Genomic DNA, 21,624 nt, shown 5'->3' with positions numbered 1-21,624 from the left:
AAAATAAAATAAAAGGGAAAACAACAGAGAAAACGGATGACAAACAGGAGAGTTTGAGAGACAGGTAATCTAACAGGGATCCACCTTCAACAACATGCTACATTTTTATAATCTGACAAAGGGCGAATGGATTGACCATTTATTTGTCCCAGGAAATTTATATGCAAACTGAGGCCCTCAGCCTGTAAACACATAATGGAAAACTACCACTAACTGGCAACCTAGTTGGCAGTTCACCGCAGGGAACAAATACTGAGTGGATATGGAAAGTAAAACACTCTCTCACACAACGCACAGTCAACCTGTGGAATTTGTTGCCAGAGGATGTTGTGAATGCAAAAACTATAACTGGGTTCAAAAATGAATTAGATTCACGGAGGTCCATCACAGGCTATTAGCCAAAATGATCAAGGATGCCACCCCATACTCTGGGCGTCCCTAGCCTCTGACTGCCAGAAGCTGAGAGTGGATGACAGGGGATGGATCACTTGATAATTATCTTGTTGTGTTCATTCCCTCTGAAGCACTTGGCATTGGCCAAGTTTGGAGGGCAGGACACTGGGCTAAATGGACCATTGGTCTGACCCAGTATGTATTAGAGTTAGTAGTATTACCCCAGTAGTATTACCCCTAGTGACCTCTCCAAATCAGATTTGAGGCAAATTAGTGGAGCAGAGCTGTTGCTTTACCTGTACTTACCAATTGCCTTACCCTCTACTCAGGGGTGCTGGAACAATTTGTATAATGGGGGTGCTGACAGCCATGAAACAAACTGTAAACCCTGTATATAATGGAAACCACTTCAAACCGGGGGTATGGTAGCACCCCCAGCACCAATGCCTTTACTTATTCTATGGAGGGAGGATTCCAACCTCCATAATTGTCTTCCATTATCACTAAAATTCAAGATTCTGTGGCCCTTCTCTTACCTCAAGGGGCAGACCCATTCATTGCTCTGGTGAGCTGCACCCACAACTCCAAGATTTAAATAGGCCTCCAAAAATAACCTGTATCTGTATTCAGCCCTTCATTTTATCAGCTTCAAAAAATGTGTGAATAGTCAATTTATTTTAAGTGAAGCCTAGTTGACTCTTTTTAAAGGAGAGGTCCTATTCAGATTAAAAGGGGAAATCTAGCTCCTGGCACTCAGGCCATGGAGGATTTCCTACCAGCGGCATGTTGAGGTGGCAAGATTCCAGGGGGAACACAGTGTACTTAGTCCTCACATACAGCACAAAGCTCAGTTCCTTGGGGACCTTTGTACGCCAATACAGGAGGGAACAGGGTGACAGGATAACTGCTTCCTGAATCTTCCCATCCTCCCCCTCCTAGAGACGGCCCATATTGCAGCTACAGAGTCACACTGTGTCCACAGCCTCAGGACTTCAGTAGTAATGGCCCTGAAATGACTCCCAGAGTGCCCTGAGCGGGAGAACAGTACACCTTTCTGGACTCAACTGTGTGCCGATCCCCAGAATTTGAGCCTAATTGAATTTCCCACAGGATTATGTAGAGGGCATTTCAGGCTGTTTCACCCATTTGTAATAAAACCCATCTTTTGTAATGTGCCTGAAGAATAACTGTAAATTGAGAGTAAGAAAAAACAGAGGGATTAAATGCTTGGGTAACACAGAAATATGATATGAAACTGAAAACAGAGAAAACATTTTATAAAAGCAGCCAGAAGCCTTCACTTTTTCAGTCCCAGACAACATTGACCTAGGGCTGAAACACTTTATCAGTTAGGAAAGGTTTGATGTTCCATTTGAAAAATCTAATGCGTTTAGATATTTTGTTTAAACTAAGCATGTCAAAACCAATACTCTTTCAGCTATGCAAAAATCCAGCAAACTAGAGGAGTTTACTGTATAATGCTAATAAATTATTTGCAGGGCTAGCGACAGAAGCAAAGCAGCACGGACGTGTTGCTCAGAGAAACCTGCTTCTCCTTTCACAACCCTCCCCTCGGGTGCGAAGTGTTATTAGGATGGGGCTCTGTAAAAATAATCAGACAGAATAACAACACGGTCATGGTGTGTTTCCTGTCTTTGTGCGGCTACATGCTCCGTTCACTGCCCAGGCGATGTATTCCTGCCCGAGGCAGAGGTATCACGAGAGAAGCCTGTGTAATCAAAAGCTTTTTGCCAGTCCCTTTACATTTCGGCACGTAACGAGCACGAGGATCTGCAGCGAGCTACCACCTAGCAGCCGGGCTGGAAGGCGACCCCGGGGCGCGCCAAAGGCAGCCCGCACGTTCCGCACATCCCCAGCGAGGCGGCCAGCGGACAATGGCGGGAACCCGGCCGGGCTGCAGGTAGGCAGCGGCCCGGAGGGCGGGGCGGCGGGACCGGAGAGTGCGGGACGTGCCGCCGCCGCCGCCCCCTGCGGCGCTCGCAAAACCTACTGAGGCCCGGGAAGCCGAACAAAGAGCGCGGCGTTTGCCCTTTGTGTCCCCCAGGAGGCAGCTGGAAGCAGCATGATTCACCCGGGTCAGCCGGGGGTGAGGCTGCCCTCTTCCCCGTGGCCTCCTCCTCCTCCTCCTCCTCCCCCCGGCCCGGCCCCGGCCCCGCGGGGCGCTGCACAGCAGCACGTTCCCCCGCCGCCCGGCCCCCGCGCTTCCGTCCAGCGCCGGCTCCCAGCCGCTGTCGGAGGAAGAATGTGTCACCCGGCGGCCTCTGACGCCAGCCCGTGTCCTGCCGGCCGCCGCCGCTGACGCAGAGCCCGACACACAACATCCACCTGGCCTCGGCCACCGCCTCCCTCGCTGCCGGGCGGGTGCCTGGCCCTCAGCGCATAATCCGAGGGCGGGGGAGCAGCAGCAGCGCGGAGGGGATCGGGCCCCCCCCCCCCCCGATCCTGCAGCTCGCCCCCTTGGGGAGAGTCACTGGCCCCAGCGGTGGTGGGAGTGCGGAGCAAAGGGGGGCAATTGCACCAGGGGCCCTAAAATCAGCCCCCCACCCCCATCCAAAAAACGCCTGTAACCTCGGTGTAAATCAGTGAGTCTCGGACTTGTTGTCGCGGTGACCCCTTTCACACAGCAAGCCTCTGAGTGCGGCCCCCCTCCCCTGAAAATTAAAAACCCCCTTTTTTATACATTTAGCTCCATTATACATGCTGGATGCAAAGCGGGGTTTGGGAGGGAGGCTGACAGCTCGCGCCCCCCATTTAATAACCTCCCTACCCTCTGAGGGGGTCCCAACCCCCAGTTTGAGATCCCCTGGTGTAAATAAAGTGAAATGGGAGAGGGTTGGCTCCAGTAAACATGGCTGCAGATTGCTCTGGCTGGGCCCATAACCTATACACCTAACTAACAAGAACACAGTACACCAGCCAGCTGCCCCAAACAATCATAAGGGATCATTAATGACTCCAGCTACTCCCAACTAGTTAGCAGTTCATTGTGAAGCACAATGGGCTAGATTCTGCACTGCGTAAATCTCGTGTAAATCTGAAGTGATTTGGGGTTACTTAGGTTTTATACTGGTGTTAGGGTGGCCAGACTGCAAGTGTGAAAAATCAAGACACTTTTTTGGGGGTGGATGGGAGGGGTATAGTTGCATATATAAGACAAAGCCCTAAATCGGGATGGTCCTGGTAATAGTGGGGTGCCCAGTCACTCTAACTCAGAGGTGGGAAAACTACACCCTGCGGGCCACATCCGACCCACGGGACCGTCCTGCCCAGCCCCTGAGCTCCTGACCCGGGAGGCTAGCCCTGGCCCCGGCCACTCTCCCGCAGCCTCAGCTCACTGGTCTGCCGGCTCAATGCTCTGGGTGGCGGAGCAGCAAGCTCCTGGGGCAGCGCAGCTGCAGGGCCCAGTCTGACCCGGTGCTCTGTGCTGCGCGGCGCAGCTGCCTGTCCTGGTGCAACCGCGCTGCCAGCCACCGGTGTTCCAGGCAGCACAGTAAGGAGGCAGGGAGCAGGGAGGCAGGGGTCCCCGGGGGGCCCTCAGGGAACAGAGGGGTTGGATGGGGCAGGAGTCCCGGGGGGCCATCAGGGGGTGAGAAGCACGGGGGGTCGGATAGGGGGTGGGGACCGGGACATGCCTGGCTGTTTGGGGAGGCACAGCCTCCCCTAAACGGCCCTCCATACAATATCAGAAACCCGATGTGGCCCTCAGGCCAAAAAGTTTGCCCGTCCCTGCTCTAACTCATGTACAGGAAAACAGAATATGTCCCACTGCTAACTCCCCCCAACTCTTCTCGCATAATTAAACATTAATGACTCTGTGACATAAAATCCTTGCCCCAATCACCCCAAAATTATAATTGATAATTAATGAAGCTGTGCATAAGTCCCTAACCACCCCCAAATAATTAATATGTATTGATTAATGACACTGTAAGTCCTCAAACTTCCCCCTGACTGACTAATGACACTGTGTAAAGTTAGTCTAGAACTATTCCAATGCCAAACTAAGTACTGCAGCTTCACAGTTCTACAAAGACAACAACTATTTTATTCTCAAAATTGCTCTTGCCTGCTACAGAGGACCTACATATTCTGGGCCAGAACCTCAACTGGTGTAAATCAGTTTAGATCCAATGGAGTTCAGTGGAACTACTCCAATTTACACCAGTCTCATACAGACTTTATTTTTGTTCTTTCTTATTTTTTTTTAAATTTAAAAATAAAATTATTTTATTTATTCTGATAGGGTATAATTATCCTCTCACTTACAGTAGTGAAGGCCAATGGATGTACATGGATTTACTCTTGTTTACACTGGCCTAAGTTAATGGAGAATGAGACCTTGCTCTTTGTGTATGAAAACATAACTGTGAATGATGGTCACTCAGATCACTGTGTATTTTGCAGGGATGGTATGTGTAGATCTTAAAGCTTTACACACACTTTTTTGTTTATAATTTACTGTGGGCAGTCAGTTGTTTTTTGTACTGTGATAAGAAACTGCAATTGTGCAGGGGCTGCAGAAACTGCTCCAGAGCCATATACTGAATATGAAGTTAATTTTGTTCTCCAGGATATTGCTGAACTTAATTGGAAATAGCACAAATCTGACCCATCTCCAGGGGTGCTGGAACTAGAGGTGTTCGGGTGAAATGGTTTCCATCAGATGCAGGGTTTACAGTTTTGTTCAATGGCTTTTAGCACCCCCACTATAAAAATTGTTGGAGTGCCACTGCCCATCTCAGGAGCTACACAGCCACCTCTTCTGTATATCCCAGTACTTAACTGGGGCCACAGTAACATGCATGATATTAAGCTTATCTTACAGAGAAGGGTGAAGGACTGAATTAGCCATGCCACTATTTGTGGAATCTGTTGTTCCAGAGTGTCAAGATATGTAAAATCTGATGCTCACAGCACTAAGTCATCCCCTCCAGGGATGACAATAATAAAAATAACAAACAGTGAATACAAATTCAATTACACTGACTGTCTGAAGTGGCTTTTTGACACTTGTTTGGGGCAGCAACTTGGCTTTAGGAGAGTGAGGTTAGTGCAATACCTCCCAGAAGAAGCGGGGGATAGAATTACAGTTTAATTTCCTAATGCCCTTTTCAGCAGCATTCTGAACAGATATGAGCAGAGCATAGTGCGTGTCTCTTTTGCAACATGCTGCATTAATTGTGCCTCACAAAATGGCAGCTACCCCTCTAGATAGTCAGATTTCTTGGAAATTTAAAGGTGAAACCCAAAGAGAAAACAAAGTCTTAACACTTACCTACTTTGTAAATTTGAGTTAGAGTAGTCATGTGGGAACTCTGTGTTAAAAGTGGCTGAAGGTACCTGATAGGAAGGGCAACTGGCAAATTGCTCTTTTGCAATTCCTTATATCATCTACAGGTCAAACAGTAGCATAATCATTTCATATCCTTAAGTAATAATGGTCATCAGCTTTAACTTCAGTGGCTTTTCCCCTTCCTAAAGTTTTATCCTGTAACTGCTGGTGATTGCAGTTCTTCATTATCTGCCCTTTTATTTCTACCAGTTCCCAGTGACTTCTTGACAAAACCTCACTTTTATCTTTCTCCGTAATTTTCTTTGAAAATCTTCTGGCCTAGGCTTTAAAGATGGATTCTTTAGTCCATGCTATACCTACTTATTTTGATATCTCTAATCTAAGTTAATTGTATCTATTATATCATGGGTGGTTTGTTAAGCCCCAGTATAGCATTCTTATGGAAACTAAAGGCCCACCACCAAATTAGCAACCAAACTTGTCTGTCAGACTGAACCAGACAAAGGACCCTTTGGAAATCTTAAGACTTAAACATGTGGAGCAAATGCAGCTCCTGCCACTCTTCAGCAAGATCTCATTGTGGTGACAGAGTGCTTCCCTTAGAGCTAATGTGAGATGACATCACCTCTCTATACAGTCACATGCTGTGCACTCCTAGGGAGAATAGATCCCATAAATGTTTAGGAACAGACATGTTCCAAAGAGAGTTTAATCAAGCAGTAAAACCTTAGTGTGACTTTAACAACATTACTGTAATTTGTTTTCACCTTTAATATGCTTCACTTCATTCCATATGCCCTGGTTGTGCCAGGGAGAAGAAATCTCTATAATCATTATAGACTTTGTTTGTGGACAGGCTGGTGAAGTGGCTTTATAACATAATGATATGGTACAGTAAGTATACTCTAAACAGTTAAAAGCATGCTTCCTAATAAGTGTGTGTGTGTGTGTGTATAAAGTAGATATACAGGCCAACATTTTCAAACCTGCATTAATTTAAGGTGCATTAATTTAAGCACCTAAATAAGTAGTCTGATTTTCAGAGGTGTTGCGACCGCTCAGTTCCTACAGCTCAGCAGCTATGAAAACCAGGCAACTTAAATATAGGTGCCTAAATACAAAGTTAGAGACCAGATTTTTAAAGTTATCTAGGTCCCTAAAGATGCATATAGGTACCTAGTGGGATTTTCAAAAGCATCTAAGCAAGTTAGGTGCCTAATTCCTGTTGCTTTCAAAGGGAGTTAGGCACCTAGCTTTTGAAAATACCACAAGGAGTCTATCTGACGCTTTAGACTTCTAAATACTTTTGAAAATCTGACTCTAAGTACCTCACGTAAATTTGAACATTTTAGCCCTACTGCAGATCTTTGTCATTTTCAGCCCTATTAGCTGCAATAATTTGTTTGAGTGGCAGAAAAGTGAACAGTCGAGTTTGTGGCTTTTTTCCTACTGAAATCTTTGGAAAGCTAAACAGGCAAACCATGGGATGTTAGCCTTTTTCCAGTGATTTATATGTCAAATTTGTAGGGCGTTGAGAAGCCACACAAAGGTCTTGAAGCTGCAGAATGAAGTAAATAGCATGATGTAATATATTTAGCAAATGATAATATAAACTATGGATAAACATACGGAGAGGGTTGAAAAATGCATTCCTTGGCTGAAATTAGTGGAGATTTAGAGCCAAGTTGAGGAGATGGGGGTGGCAATTTCCTTGGCTTCCTTATAACAAACAAATCATTACCTCTTTGAAGACAGCAGAATATCTATAACACTTTTGGACTGGTAAAGTCTCACATCAGTCTTGAAAAAGTAAAATTCATCAATATGCCTTCTCCCCTTTCCCCAGGAATCATATGAAGGCTGACAGAAAGGTGGCACCCCTTCTTCTCAGAACCCACCCACATATGTCTATACTACCTGGCACTCTTACTTCCCGTGACCTGACAAGTCCTCCCATGTAAGACTAGCACCCACCTGACATCCTCCACTGCACTCAGCACCCTCCTTCCCTCCCAGCCAGTCCATTCCCTCAGGCAACATCCCTCTCAACCAGGGCCTTCAAACTGCACACACCCTTACTGTCTTTGTGGAAGAGGCTCCTCCTCCTTCTCTTTGGTGGGCTGCCAAATGCTCCCCTTCTCCATTAGACCTACAGGGCAGATGGCTGCCTGGTAACAGCCATCCCCTTCCTGTCTACAATCTCTAACGGGTATGAACCTCTCCCCTTTTCATCCCTTGTGCAGCAGAGTGTACACTCTGTGTCGTGGTAACATATAGGTTCCAGAAGCCCTTGCAACTCTATATCCAAAGCTTGGGAGTGGAAGGTCTGAATGGCTTAAAAGATTTGATAATAGGATATGGAAACTTTCATCACTGGATTGTTTTTAGCCTAGCTCATGTCAGAAGTTGTTACTGAAAGTAGATAATTTCATGATTTGTGTGAAAGGAGGTGGTGGTCTTAGTCCACTTTCTAGGAGACACATGACCATGTCACAGACAACATTTCCACAGCTGGCACAAACTGGTATCTTGTACCACAGATAACAATAATTGAATGGTCATGGAACTTGAACTACTCTTTGGACACTAATGAGACTTCATCCAGGAGAGGGCTGAGGCACAACTGTTGTGTGATTTAGGGTTGTTTATGCTGATATCCATGTTGTGCATACTCTGTGAATAAATATGACTTCAGCCTTGAGTACTGTCCTTCCTTCATGAGCATCAAATCCTCACCAGATTCAGTAGGAAGGAGAAATGTATGTATGTACAATATATTTTAATAGAAAAAGGCATGTCTTCAGCTGACCCTGGCTCCATTAAGCTCACACAGATTGTTCAGTCAGCATCATTCCTCCTGAATCTTAAACAGAGAAGAGTAGATACATATGACATTTGTTGGCTTTATGGTACTAAAAAGACAATTTGCTATTGTTCTCTCTGAGAAGATACTAGTGATGGGCAAAGCTCCAGAGTTTTAGAGGTTTGACTTGAGTAAGGTTACATCTTTCTCTGCCTATTAGTGGCCTAACTTAGGGCCCCAAACCTCTCCAGAGTTACACTCTTGACCATGAAAAGGCATTATTGTTTGAGCAAATGTGTTCATATGGGGAGTTATACCAGTATAATTATACTGGTAGTGGTAGGGATATGCCAGTGAATTTCCATGTGTAGATAAGGCCTAAGAAATCAGTAGCCCTAAGCAGGAGAGGAGATAGTGAAATTGTGAATTAATTTTTAACTTGCAGCTTTTCTGTGCCTTTATAAGAAGCAGCCTTCAAAGGGAACACGTGCACTGGTAAAGCACAACACAACACACAGACAAGCAGACTACCATCATGGTAGTTCCTCCTCTTCCATTTTGAAGGTATGGTCCATACCAGGGGTGGGCAAACTATGGCCTACGGGCCGGATCTGGCCACTCAGGGCTTTGGATCCAGCCCTGGGATTGCACCCCGTGGTGCCGCGTGCCCCGCGCTGCTCTCAGAAGCGGCCAGCACCACGTACCTGGGGCTGGGTGTGTGTGGGGGGGAGCAGAGATCTCCGTGCATTGCCCTTGTCTCCAGGCACTGTCCCTGCAGCCCCCATTGGCTGGGAACGGGGAACTGCGGCTAATCGGAGCTTCGGGGGAAGTACCTGGAGGCATGGCAAGGGAAGCGCGCGGAGCCCTGTGCCCCCCCCACACCCGCAGGGGCTGCGCAGGGACGTGGTGAGCAGCGCAGCGTGGGGCCAGGGCAGGCATGCAAGGAGACTGTCTTGGCCCCGGTGCGCGCCGCTGCCATCCCGGAGCCGCTTTAGGTAAGCGGCGCTGGGCTGGACTCCAACCCTCTCCTGCACCCCTCCTGCACCCTAACCCCTTGTCCTGAGCCCCCTGCTGCACCCACATCCTTCCTGCACCGCAACCCCCTGCCCTGAGCCCCTTCCCACAGTCCGCACCCCTGCCCTGAGACCCCTCCTACACTCTGCACTCCTCCTGCACCCCAAACCTCTTCCCTGAGCCCCCTCATACACCTTGCACCTCTCCTCTGCCCCAATCCCTTGCCCTGAGCCCCTTCCTGCACACCGCACCCCCTCCCACACCTCAACCCCCTGCTGCGGCTCTGCATACAATTTCCCCACCCAGATGTGGCCTTCGGGCCAAAAAGTTTGCCCACCCCTGATCTATGCTCAACGTGTGCTGCTTGCACTCTGCCAAGGCAGGAAAGAATTGGGAGGAGTCATGGCTCTGCTTTTCCCCCTTGAGGGTGTATAGTGATGTTTATACTTCTCTGGCCCTTGCATTTAGAGAGCACAAGAAATGTGATTGTGACTGCCCTGGTACAGGGATGCAAGGATGAGCAAGCTTCTTTCACTCACTGCCTTGCACAATCATGGCAGGCTAGCTGTCATGTGACCCTTGGTGATTAATTTCAATGCAGGAAAATGGCTGAATGACTAAATCAGTGTTACCAACTTTTGCAGTTGTGGGAGGGGCCTGGTTAGAGCTTTGGCCCTGTCCCATCAAAGTGCCAGCTAGCAGAGCTGAGCTGGGATAAAGGGTGTAGCAAATTATGTCCTTTTTAGGACTGCAGTAAATAGCTATTTCCTTGGAGCTGGACAGGAATTGTGACACAAAGTATGTCTATACTGCAATTAAAAACCCACAGCTGGCCCTTGCCAACTAACTTGGGATAGTGAGGCTTGGGCTAAGGGGCTGTTTAATTGCGGTGAAGACATTTGGGTTTGAGCCCAGGCTCTAGGACCCTGCAAGGTGGGAGAGTCCCAGATAGGGTGACCAGATAACAAGTGTGAAAAATCGGGACATTTTTTCTTGTGGAGGGTGGATATAGTTACCTATATAAGACAAAGCCCCTAATATCAGGATGGTCCTGATAATATCAGGACGTCTGGTCACCCTAGACCCAGACCTCAGGTTGCAGTTTGAGCCTGTATGCTTACACCACAATGAAACAACCCCTTTTCACAGTAGACTTACTAGCTAGCAATAAATAAATTATAGTGACTTGGACATGTATATGTGCATATTTATTTTTTTTTAAGCTAATAAAGTATTTTAGGAAGAAGTGTGAGAGCGGCCACCAGCAAGAGTTGGTGGCTGCACTCTGAGGCCACCAAATAACTTGTCCTGAGAACCTCTGAATTAGATGCTACTTTACCTTTATGTTTTTATCTTTGAATGAAGACAGTATAGAAATAGTGGTTCATGTCCCTACTATCTCCCTATTCAGAAAATAAAGACTAAACAGGGTTTGCTTTATCAGATTACCCAGACTTTGCTTACAGAGGACATACTTGTGAAACCCCTGGACACCAGGCATTAGGACAGTTCACCTCTCTGTCACCGTGGCCAATGCCTTATTTACCATTCACACCATTATTGTTCCAGGAAATGATTTCCCCCCTTCCAGTTACTGCTAGAATAGCATGGATCTTTCTGGGGAGCTCCACTGACATCTCTACCAATATTCCCTACTGTCAGCTACTAGCCCTGTAAACAACCACTCAAACCAGATGAAATTTCCCCCCATGCAAGGAGCCAGCATGAAGCCTATTAAATCTTATTTTGAAGTGATTCCAGCATGCATAGGCCTTCTGCTGGCTCTCTCAATGTGCCAAGTCATGATTTTATCAAGATCTCACCATGTTTTTCTATATCCACAGCTCCTGGAGTCTTTTTATTACATGAGAATCCCAGCTTTAATTAACAAGCTTTTCTCTGCAACTCTGAGGGACAGAAACTTTTAAGAAACTGAAACGATAAAGACTCAGAATCAGCATGCAAGTTTAAAAAAAGGCCCCAATTTATTATTTTTTATAATCTCATGGTTTTTATGCCATTCTCATGATTTTTGGGGCCTGACTCATGACCTTTAAAAGTTTGAAACTGGGGACCACTGCCCTCTGCACAGGGGTGAATTTTACTCAGTGTGATTTCCTTCTGATTTTATTTCCTCTGAAGAGACCTCCTGGAGTTCATTGCAGCATTGCAGTCAGCAGATTGCCACCTTATGCTATACTGCCTCCTCTCTCTTCCCCTGTTCATTCCCCATGTCAAGAGTGTAATCAATGATATTTACCTAGGAAGATTTCAAGTGAAAAGTTTTAGCCGGTATATTATTACAAAAGGTAATTAAGAATTAATTACTTCTCCGATACAATGGCAAACTTTATTATACTGCATGCCAGTGACAACTACAGGACTAAATGTACCTTTCAGCTGTACACGAATACAAGGCCTGTCACTCATTTTGCACCATAATTTACCACTGCTGTTATTCCACTGTTCATTTCTGTAAATCAGGATCACATGTGTTGAAAGATAAAAGCTCACTCCTAAGGGAATTCTGCGCCACTGTGCATGGGCAGAATTTATGTCCCCCGCAGATTTCTTTGCTTCTCCGCAGAAAAATGACTTTCTGATGGGGAAGCCACGAAAGTGGTCATGCAACCCTCCTCAGCAGTATGTTTCAGGTGCCATGAGCAAGTGGCAGAGAGGTAAATCACTATGGGGCAGGGGGTGGGATTGAGGAAGACCCAGCTGGGGCTCCTACCCTGCGTTGGGCTCAGCTGCTAGTCCTGGCTGGGCTGGGGGGGGATGGGACTTCCTCTTTCCCTGCATGGCATCCAGGGCCAGGTGAGACCCATCCTCAGATTTCTCCCCCAGCTTCAGGAAGGTCTGCAAACTCCCCCCTTCCCCACTTCTTGCACCCATCACTCCTCAGCTGCAGGGGGAAGGATCCATGTGCAGGAAGCTGCTCTCCCATCTGCCCAACCCCATGCATCCAGACACCCTCATACTCAGACCCTCCTGCCAAGCCTCACCACTCTGCACTCAGAACCCCACCACCACATGAGCCCCACTTTCCCTGCACCTGGAGCACCCTGACAAGCCACCTGAACCTGGATTCCCACCCCACCAAGCCCCAACCAGCTGCACCTGGATCCCCACCCAACTGAGCCCCACTCCTCCAGCATCTGGACCCCTCACTGAGCCTCCCAAACATAGACTACCCTGCCAAGCTTTATCCCCCCAACACCCAAACCCTCTCCTGTTGAGCCCCAACCACCTTCATGTGGACTCCCCTGCAGAGCCCCATTACCGTTGCACCCAGACCTGCCCCCCCACAAGTCCCTGTGCAACCAGATCCCCCACTGAGCCACCTGCACCCAGACTAGCCGACACAGAGCCCTCTCAACCCGCACCCGATACTAAGCTCCTGCACACTTGCATCCTGCCTTGCTTAGCCTGCCTGCCCACACCTTGTGCACCTGGCACGGAGGGGCAGGGCCCCGGGGTGTTTCTGGGGCAGGCCTGGTCCTTGCGCTGTATCAGGGTTGGGTGTGGCCTCACCGCTGAGTGTATGTCCCAGCTGTGGGGGGGCACAGTGATCTCCCACCTCTGTGCAGCCAGTGGACTGTGCTCTCCACTGCCATGCTGGAGCCTCCACATTTATTTGACAAATACAATTTGCAGAATTTTGCAGAATTTTAAAATACTGTGCAGAGAATTTTTTTTTTTGTCGCAGAATTTTAAATTTTTTGGTGCAGCATGCGCTCAGGAGTAAAAGGTTCATCTGTGTTATAAGTGTTCATCTAATGTCACACGCTGCTATTTCATGCTATGCTTCCTTCTTTGCAGACAGCAAAATCTAGAGCAACTGGACAAACCTAAAAAACCTGAAACTGGCTTAGAAATTGTATACAAAACACATGAGTGTTAAAAGTCATTATAATAAAACCCCTGAGACAAAGACAGAGAACTCCCAGACTACAAAGGACAAATTCCAGCCTACATGCACAAGGTGTGGAAAAAGTCACATCCCAAGAGATGATGCATATCCAACCTGAGGCACACACTGTAATAAATGCATAAAATATGTACATTTTGCTGTTGTTTGCCACATCAAGTCAGTTAAGGAGTTGATTCATATTGCAGACAATCAAGAGCCGTTTTTTCTGGGATCTATTACTGTTGACATAGAGACTTCCTGGAAAGTGAAACTGAATATTCATGGCAAGATTATTGACTTTAAAAATTGACTCAGTAGCTGTTGTCACAGTCATCTCCGGTCTTCTTCAACCCCTTCCAGAACTAATGTCACCTGCCACAGCTCTGACTAGCCCTAGAGGCATTCTGCACTGCCCAGGCCAGTTCACCACAGAAACAACTTACAAAGACAAAGCTATGCATTCAGAGTCTATGTGATCAAAGGACCACAGACCAACAGCCTCTTGGCCCTGTGAGTGGCAGCCATGATGGGCCTAATGAGAAAGGTAGAAGAATTTAATAGAATATTTGGTGATACTGGACTTTTGAAAGACAATCCAGTACAAATAACATTAAGAGACAATGCAGAACCATGTAGTGTTCATTCACCACATAGGATTTCTATCCCATTACTTCATACTGAGTTAAAGACAATGGAGCAGATTCTCTTGATTATGCCAATGTCTGAGCCAACAACATGGGTGTGTCCCAATGTTACCAGTTATAAAGAAAAATGGAAAAAATATGAATCTGTATGAATCTTAAAAGACTTAACAAAGCAATTGTAATAGAAAAATATTTCCCCCTACTATTGGATGACTTACTCCCCAAAATGAAAGGAGCTACAGTATACTCCAAGCAAGATGCCTCAAGCAGATTCTAGAAAATTCCTTTAGCCAAAAAAAGTGCTAAACTAACTACATTTATCACGCCCTTTGAGAGATTTTGCTTTTGAACATTATATTTTATCAGTGCACCTGAAATTTTCCAAAGAAAGATGACAGAATTGTTAAGGAACAGAAATGGAGCTCTCATTTTCATGGATGATATTCTGACATGAAAATTTTCAATGGAAGAATAACAAAACTCTCAACAGAGTCCTGAGCCTAATCCATCAGCTTTAGTCCAGACTAAACAAGGAAAAATGCATTTTCCGCCTACCCCAAATGGAATTTTTGGGACAGATAATAAATAAAGATGGAATTAGTGTTAAGCCTGAGACAGTAGAAGTGTAACCCTTCTGCCAGGTGGTGCCGGCAGCAACTAGGGCCGGGTTAAATATCTAGGGGTTCCTTTCCAAAAATACAACACGGAACCATCTCAAGCCCCAATTCTGTAACCTGGGAAAATTACATGCCACCCCTCGGTGCCCCACTCGCAAGCACAGAATCTGAGTGTAGAAAAGAAAACTTTTAATGAAAGGAGGGAAGTCACCCAGCATTAATTAGGGAAAATGCCACAAGCAGGATTAATAATCATAAAACTGTGAGCAGGACACCCACCCCAGAGTGCATGGGGCAGTGTTTTCTACCACATGTTCTTGAGTTCTACAACCAAAAGTTCATTTACTGTGCCCCTCTCTCTTCCCTCACCATACCCTACTCACAGTGGTTGTCCTTGGTCAGTGAGGACCCAGGGTTCAGAGGTGCATCTCTGTGAGTTCACCTCCCACCCAGGGAAGAAGACACCTACCTTGCTCCACCTGAACACTTGCTCCTTGCTGACCGCCGCTCCCCCGCCACTCCTGCTGGCTGCCCCCCGCCAGCTGCCCACTGCTGCTCGTAGCCCGCAGTAGACACTCATGGAGTCCTGCATTGCTCTCAACAACCTGTGAGTCTGAAGATGATGCAGATGCATATGTGGATGGCGGCTGCTGTGGATACTTACAGACCAGTGTCAGAAAAGAGTCTACACCAGCTACAAAAAAGCAACCTTGACAGACATTCAGCTTCTAAGAAACTTCTAAGATACATTGGGACAGCTGGACCAAGTACCTAAAGAACACCAAGGAAGCAACAAAAGACCATTTTGTGGCAGGTGGACAATTAAGCCAATCAAATGGACTCATGATTAAAGACAGCTGAATTGTAATTCCAGACAAAATGAGAAGAGAAATCCTAAATCTCCTCCATGAAGGACATTGAGGATTAAAAGAACAGGAGTACTTGTGGCACCTTAGAGACTAACAAATTTATTTGAGCATAAGCTTTCGTGAGCTACAGCTCACTTCATCGGATGCATGCAGTGGAAAATACAGTGGGGGGATTTTATATACATAGAGAACATGAAACAATGGGTGTTACCATACACACTGTAACAAGAGTGATCAGGTAAGGTGAGCTATTGGCAGAAGAGAAAAAAATAAATACTGTGAATGGATTAACCAGTCAGTGTGGTGGCTGGGCATCAGCAAGGACATAAAGAATAAGCATCTGCATGTGAACATTGAAGAACCAACAGACCAACACAACACAACACAAAGAACCTTTAATAACAATACCTCTACCAGACAGACCTTGGAAGAGACTAACTGCAGATTTCTGCAAATTCAGAAGACATCATTATCTGGTCATTGGTGGACTAATTTTCCAGGTATGTAGAAATAATGTACTTGAAAGACATAACATGTCACAGGGTTATCTTTTGCTTATTTCGGTATTCCAGAACAACTAGTGATGGACAATAGACTTGTGGCACCTTAGAGACTAACAAATTTATTTATTAATTTATTCACTGCAGCAAAATTTAAATCCTTCTGAACAAAATATGATTTTGGTCATATTAGCAGCAGCCCACATTTGCCTACAAGCAAATGGAGAGACAGACAGTTGTATAGATAGCCAAGAAAATCCTACAGCGGGAAGATCCATTCCTTCCTCTTCTGAGTTATAGATCAACACCAACAACAGCTAACATGGAATATATTATGTTTAAAATGTTTTCAGAATATTTTGCTGTTTTATATATATGACTAAACAGCACAGTGAAAAGGACAGTCACTTGTAATGATTGCCTGGTGCTTCTAAGTAATTTAGTCTTCTATTTGGGTAAGCAGAGTTAGAATGAGCTCTACCCTGACATCTGGTGGTGAGCTGTGGAAAAAGACTTTAGGTGCTGATCTGGTTTGCATGGGCACACCCACCCTGCCTAGCATGATGGACTGCTTGCCCAAACGGTCACTTTGGTTGCTCTGGGATCCCCAGTCTCTTTGTTATGGGGGCAGGAGTAATAAAGGGTCGTTATCCTGGTTATGTGAATCAAGGACAGTAGAACTGTACTTGGCATTTTATGACGGAGGGACTCGCCCTCAAATAAGTAGCACTCGCTAGGTAAGGGACATGGGTTCCAAAACCCAGTGAATTGTGAGAGGCTGCGGATAGGTGTGGGGGGGCCCAAAATGCTACTTTGACCCCTTCTCTCTCCACTGTGTAATAACAGAGCTAATTTTAATTCCATTAGGAGTCTTGTTATATGCTGCAGAGCTGAAATCACTAAAGAGCTGAAGTTACTAAAAGCTGAGATCACTGAGAGCTGTGTTAAGTGTGCGTGTGTGGGGGGAGGGGCCTGAAGACGAGTTGGTGAGCAGACAGCAGGATGGCTAGCATGGAGAGTGGAGTGGATAGCTGGGTGGCTGGCAGAGAGGAGCAGACAGCAGGATGGCTAGCGGAGAATAGAGAGGAGTGGAGCGGATAGCCGGGTGGCTGGTAGAGAGGAGTGGCCAGCAGGATGGCTGGCGGAGAGGTGCAGCTGACGGTGAAGACTGCAGCAGAACCCCATGGAGATGCATGGCACTTGGCCGTCGACCCAAGCAGCGGATCATGTAAGATGCCACCCATACCTCCCTCCACTTCCACCCAGGCTGGGAGGTAAACTCTGCAGATGAACTTCTGAACTCTGCGGGACTGCACTGATCAAGGACAGAAACTGTGTGTGTGTGTGTGGGGGGGGACTACTGGGTTGCTGGACTTAAGACCCTGAGGGGAAAAGAACACTGCCAAACTTACTTGGGGGTGGGTCTTTTGCTCATGGTTGGTGTTATGAATCCTGTTTGTGGTGTTTCCCCAACATAATGCCGCATTGCTTCCCTCCTTTATTAAAAGGCTTTTGCTACACTCAGACTTTGTGCTTGTGAGAGGGGAAGTATTGCCTCGTAGAAGCGCCCAGGTGGGTGGTATGTAATTGTCCCAGGTCACTGGGTGGGGGCTCGAGCCGGTTTTGCATTGTGTTATTGAAACGAAACCCCTAGATACTGAACCCGGCCCTTGTTGCTGCCAACTCTGATGGGCAGAAGGGTTACATATATGACTAAACAACACAGTGAAAAGGACAGTCACTTGTAATGATTGCCTGGTGCTTCTTGGTCATTTAGTGTTCTATTTGGTCATAGTGCAACTCCTGATGGAAAGACAACTCAGAACTACTGTTCCAACATTGGAACAGAATCTGTCTCCAAAGTGACCAAACATGAAGAGGGTAGCCAAACTAGATGCAAAGTTTAAAAGAGCTTATGAACACTTTTACAACAGACATCACTCTGTTAGAGAATTACCAGATCTAGAACCTAGTGACCATCTTCATGTGAAATTGAATGGACAAAAGGGAGGGACAACTCCAGATGTCATAAAGAAAAAGAATTCAGCACCCAGATCGTATGTGATCAAGACCAACAATGGAGAGTTCAACAGAAACTGTCAACATTTACAGTTTGTTCCTCAACCCCCCTGCCCCACCCCAAACCCCAAAAAACAAACAGAGCAAACTCTGTGGATGACATATGCAGAACAAGATGATGATGACTCAAGGATTTCAAAGCAACCACAACCAGTCATTGCAGATGACCAAGTTGTTATATAGTCAAATTGTGTAATTAAAAAAACAGTACTATTCAGAGACACTTAACAGACTCATACGGACTGAACTTCAAAGGTATTGTGATAGTGTAAATGTTGTATATGAGGGGTGGCCAACCTGAGCCTGAGAAGGAGCCTGAATTTACCAATGAACATTGCCAAAGAACCACAGTAATACGTCAACAGCCCCCCATCAGTTCCCCCACCCCGCTCCCAGCGACTCCCGCCCACCGACAGCCCCGCCCATTAGCGTCTCCCACACCCTCCTTGCACCTCCCAATCAGCTGTTTCGTGGCATGCATGAGGCTCTGGGGGAGGGAGGGGGAAGAGCGAGGGCACAGCAGACTCAGGGGAGAGGGCGGGAAACGGTGGAGTGGGGACAGGGCCTGTGGCAGAGCCAGGGGTTGAGCAGCGCGCACCCCCTGGCACACTGGAAAGTTGGCACCTGTAGCTTCAGCCCCGAAGTCGGTGCCTATACAAAGAACCGCATATTAACTTCTGAAGAGCCGCATGTGGCTCCGGAGCCACAGATTGGCCACCCCTGTTGTATATGGTAGGAATGTAAAACATAAAGGAAGAGATGTAATGGAATCCTAAATTGTATTATGCTGTTTAGCCAGTAGGTGGCACGGTGTATAAAATGCCTTATTTCAACCTAATAGCCATACCGAGAAGAGCATTAAAAGATCTTCTGATGAACTCATCTGGTATGTATAAGCAAGTTTTGTACAAAGTTCTGGTACAGAAGTACACGACACCCTATATGTTTGTATCTGTTAAATCTCTCTGAAAATAATGGGGGAATTTCTCTAAATCTCATTCCCTGTGTCAGCTATCTGTCTAAATACACAGACCCCCCGCACCCCCACATGTAGGGCCAGAATATAATATACTTTGTTTCAGTGAAACCAAATAGCTGTCTTTTATGATGCTTATATAGTCTTTGAACTGTTCCTGTAAAAGAAAGGATACTGTTCAGACAGGAAATGCAACTGGACAATGAGGTAGTATATTTGCTAGAAATGAAAAATGGAGGGGACACACAGCATAACACACTGAGGGCAAGACTGTGATATCCTTATGCACATGAAGCATTCCCTTCATAAGTAGCCTCATTGATTTGCGGGATAAGTTACTGCTCAATGTGAGTAAGGGTACTACAGTCTGGCTTTTATTTAGTAAATACTTAACTATATAAGGCATTATAAATCACTATTCATCTCCTTTAACTTGAAAAAACTCTCATCCTAATGGTGGACAGTAAGGTCAAGTCACCAAGAGTGTTTGATAATCCCCACTGGCAGAGTATTCTGAGTTTCAGTTTCATTGGAAATGAACCACAGCTCGCGCGCGCACGCACGCAAGAGAGTTCAGCAGGGTATGAGATTAGCTAACTCTAATGGTATATAATGGTATATGCTGCAGCCAGAGCTGTGAATAGCTGCTTGTGTAGACATAACCCCAATAGCTGTACTCTAGCTAGCTCGTTAAAAATAGAAGTGAGGGTACAATGGTGTGGGCTTTAGCACTGGCTGTACAAGCAAGTACGTACTCAAAAGGATCAGACAGACAGCACTGCGGCATCCTCACTTCTATTTCTCGTGAGCTGGCAGAGCATAACAAGCCTGGGTATGTCTACACAAGCCATTCATACCCCTGTCTGCAATGTGGACTTACCCTAAATTAATAATAGTGTATATTGCGGTGGCCTGTATTAAGATTTCACCTGCAGATGGTTAGGCCACTTAGAATCAGAATTTATTCTTAGATATAAAAAGATTGGTGTGCTCCCAAACTACCTGAAAAGCTTAGGGGCCATGTCAAGCCACTGATTTTAAAGCAGAAATTCCCATTGAATTTATTATCTGAAAATCAATGCTATCCCATGCCATGGTCTGGCCATAGATAAGGGGGAAAGGGAACTTAAATATAACTTTTTCAGTCTGTATTTGTGATACCCCTACTTAATGGTATTTTAGTCCTCAAGCAGACCCACTGAAATGAGCAGAACTACTTGTGGAGTAAGGTAGCACTCAGCACGAGTAACGATATCACAGTCTAGCTCTCAGTGTCTTACACAATGAGCCACTTTATCTTGACTTTTGTAAATTTTAGGAAATAGATGCCAGTATTATAAATTCAATTTGCCATCTCAATTTCTTCTTTGAACTTTATGCTAGTATAGTATCATTCCTTTTCCAGGAACAGTAAAAAGACAAATGTGTGTGTCACAAATGACAGCCATTTGTTTTCATTAATATTCTCTAGTTTTAAATTCAGCTACAAATCGTGAAAAAAAAATAAAATAACCCAGAAGCAATGAGTTTATTCTTTAAGGAAATTCCTTAAAGCAAAGCTACCAAATTCGCCAGGCTTTCAGCTGATTGTTAAACAGAGCACAGGCTTGAAAGAGTGCAGTGGTAAAATCACCTCATGTAATTCCCAGAGAGAGTGCTTTATTGAGGTCAAGTCTTATGAACAGGCTCTGTCCTGCACTTTACCTATGGTGACAGACTGTTCAGAAGCAGATTTTTTTATTCTTTAAACCACCATGTGCCTGCTCAGCCAGAGCACATTAAAATAAAGTAATAAACAGAATAATAGGCAGTCTGTATAAATAAATAACTCAACATATTGCTGTGCCTTTTAAAACAACAAAGAGCACCCTCCTTTTGGACTCCCTGCTAGAATTTTCTGTTGTCATTTATTAATGCTTTGCTCCTAGGGTAACCCAACTGAAAAAGAACAATAAACAAAGCACCTTCTATGCCATATGAGTATATTTATTTGTTTAAGTAAGTCTTCAGAGAGTCATGTTCAGCTGCTGGAGAAAATAGACCTGAGTCAGCACTTCCCCCCAGCTCTCTGTGCTGGCAGGAAATGAAAACTATTACAATCAGCTTGTTATACAAAATGTGTAGAATTAGTGTCAGCATTTCAGAATTGTTGTATACCAGCCTTGCATGCTTATTGATAACAGCACCAGTCATTAAACCATTCTTAAAATAATGGTTAACCAGCCTGTCACATTTTTAATCTGGGAAAACTTTACAATGTGATACACTTAAAAAAAATAAAACCTCTACCTACAGGAGACGTCTGCTTTGATTCCAAGAGTTACCCACTAGTTTAACTTACGTACTTTCTTGTTAGTTGCTTTTCCTGCTGCAGTGTTCTCTGCATCTCAGGAGAGAGAAGTGAATTGATTTAATTTACCTTAGACTCAATGGTCAAATTTAGAGGTGAAGTGTAATGGGATGTAAGATCCATATCAGTAAGTGGATGCAAGTCTGGGGGAA

The 21,624-nt window shown here is 45.6% G+C and overlaps 1 long non-coding RNA gene across 2 annotated transcripts; it reads left to right on the top strand.

The window, feature by feature from the left end:
* The first annotated feature begins 1,918 nt into the window (after positions 1 to 1,918).
* On the top strand, positions 1,919 to 19,028 carry LOC311515777. 2 transcript variants are annotated; one of them, XR_014710227.1, is made up of 3 exons: positions 1,919 to 2,314; positions 11,369 to 11,833; positions 13,347 to 19,028. It is a non-coding gene; the product is annotated as an uncharacterized lncRNA (long non-coding RNA). The 2 variants fall into 2 exon arrangements; XR_014710226.1 differs by lacking the exon at positions 11,369 to 11,833.
* The last annotated feature ends 2,596 nt before the right edge of the window (positions 19,029 to 21,624 follow it).

This window comes from Lepidochelys olivacea (assembly GCF_965140295.1).
Source record: "Lepidochelys olivacea isolate rLepOli2 genome assembly, chromosome: 2".
Classification (NCBI taxonomy): Eukaryota; Metazoa; Chordata; order Testudines; family Cheloniidae; genus Lepidochelys; species Lepidochelys olivacea.
Note: the sequence above shows the minus strand (reverse complement) of the source record. Positions and strands in the feature narration are given on the sequence as shown.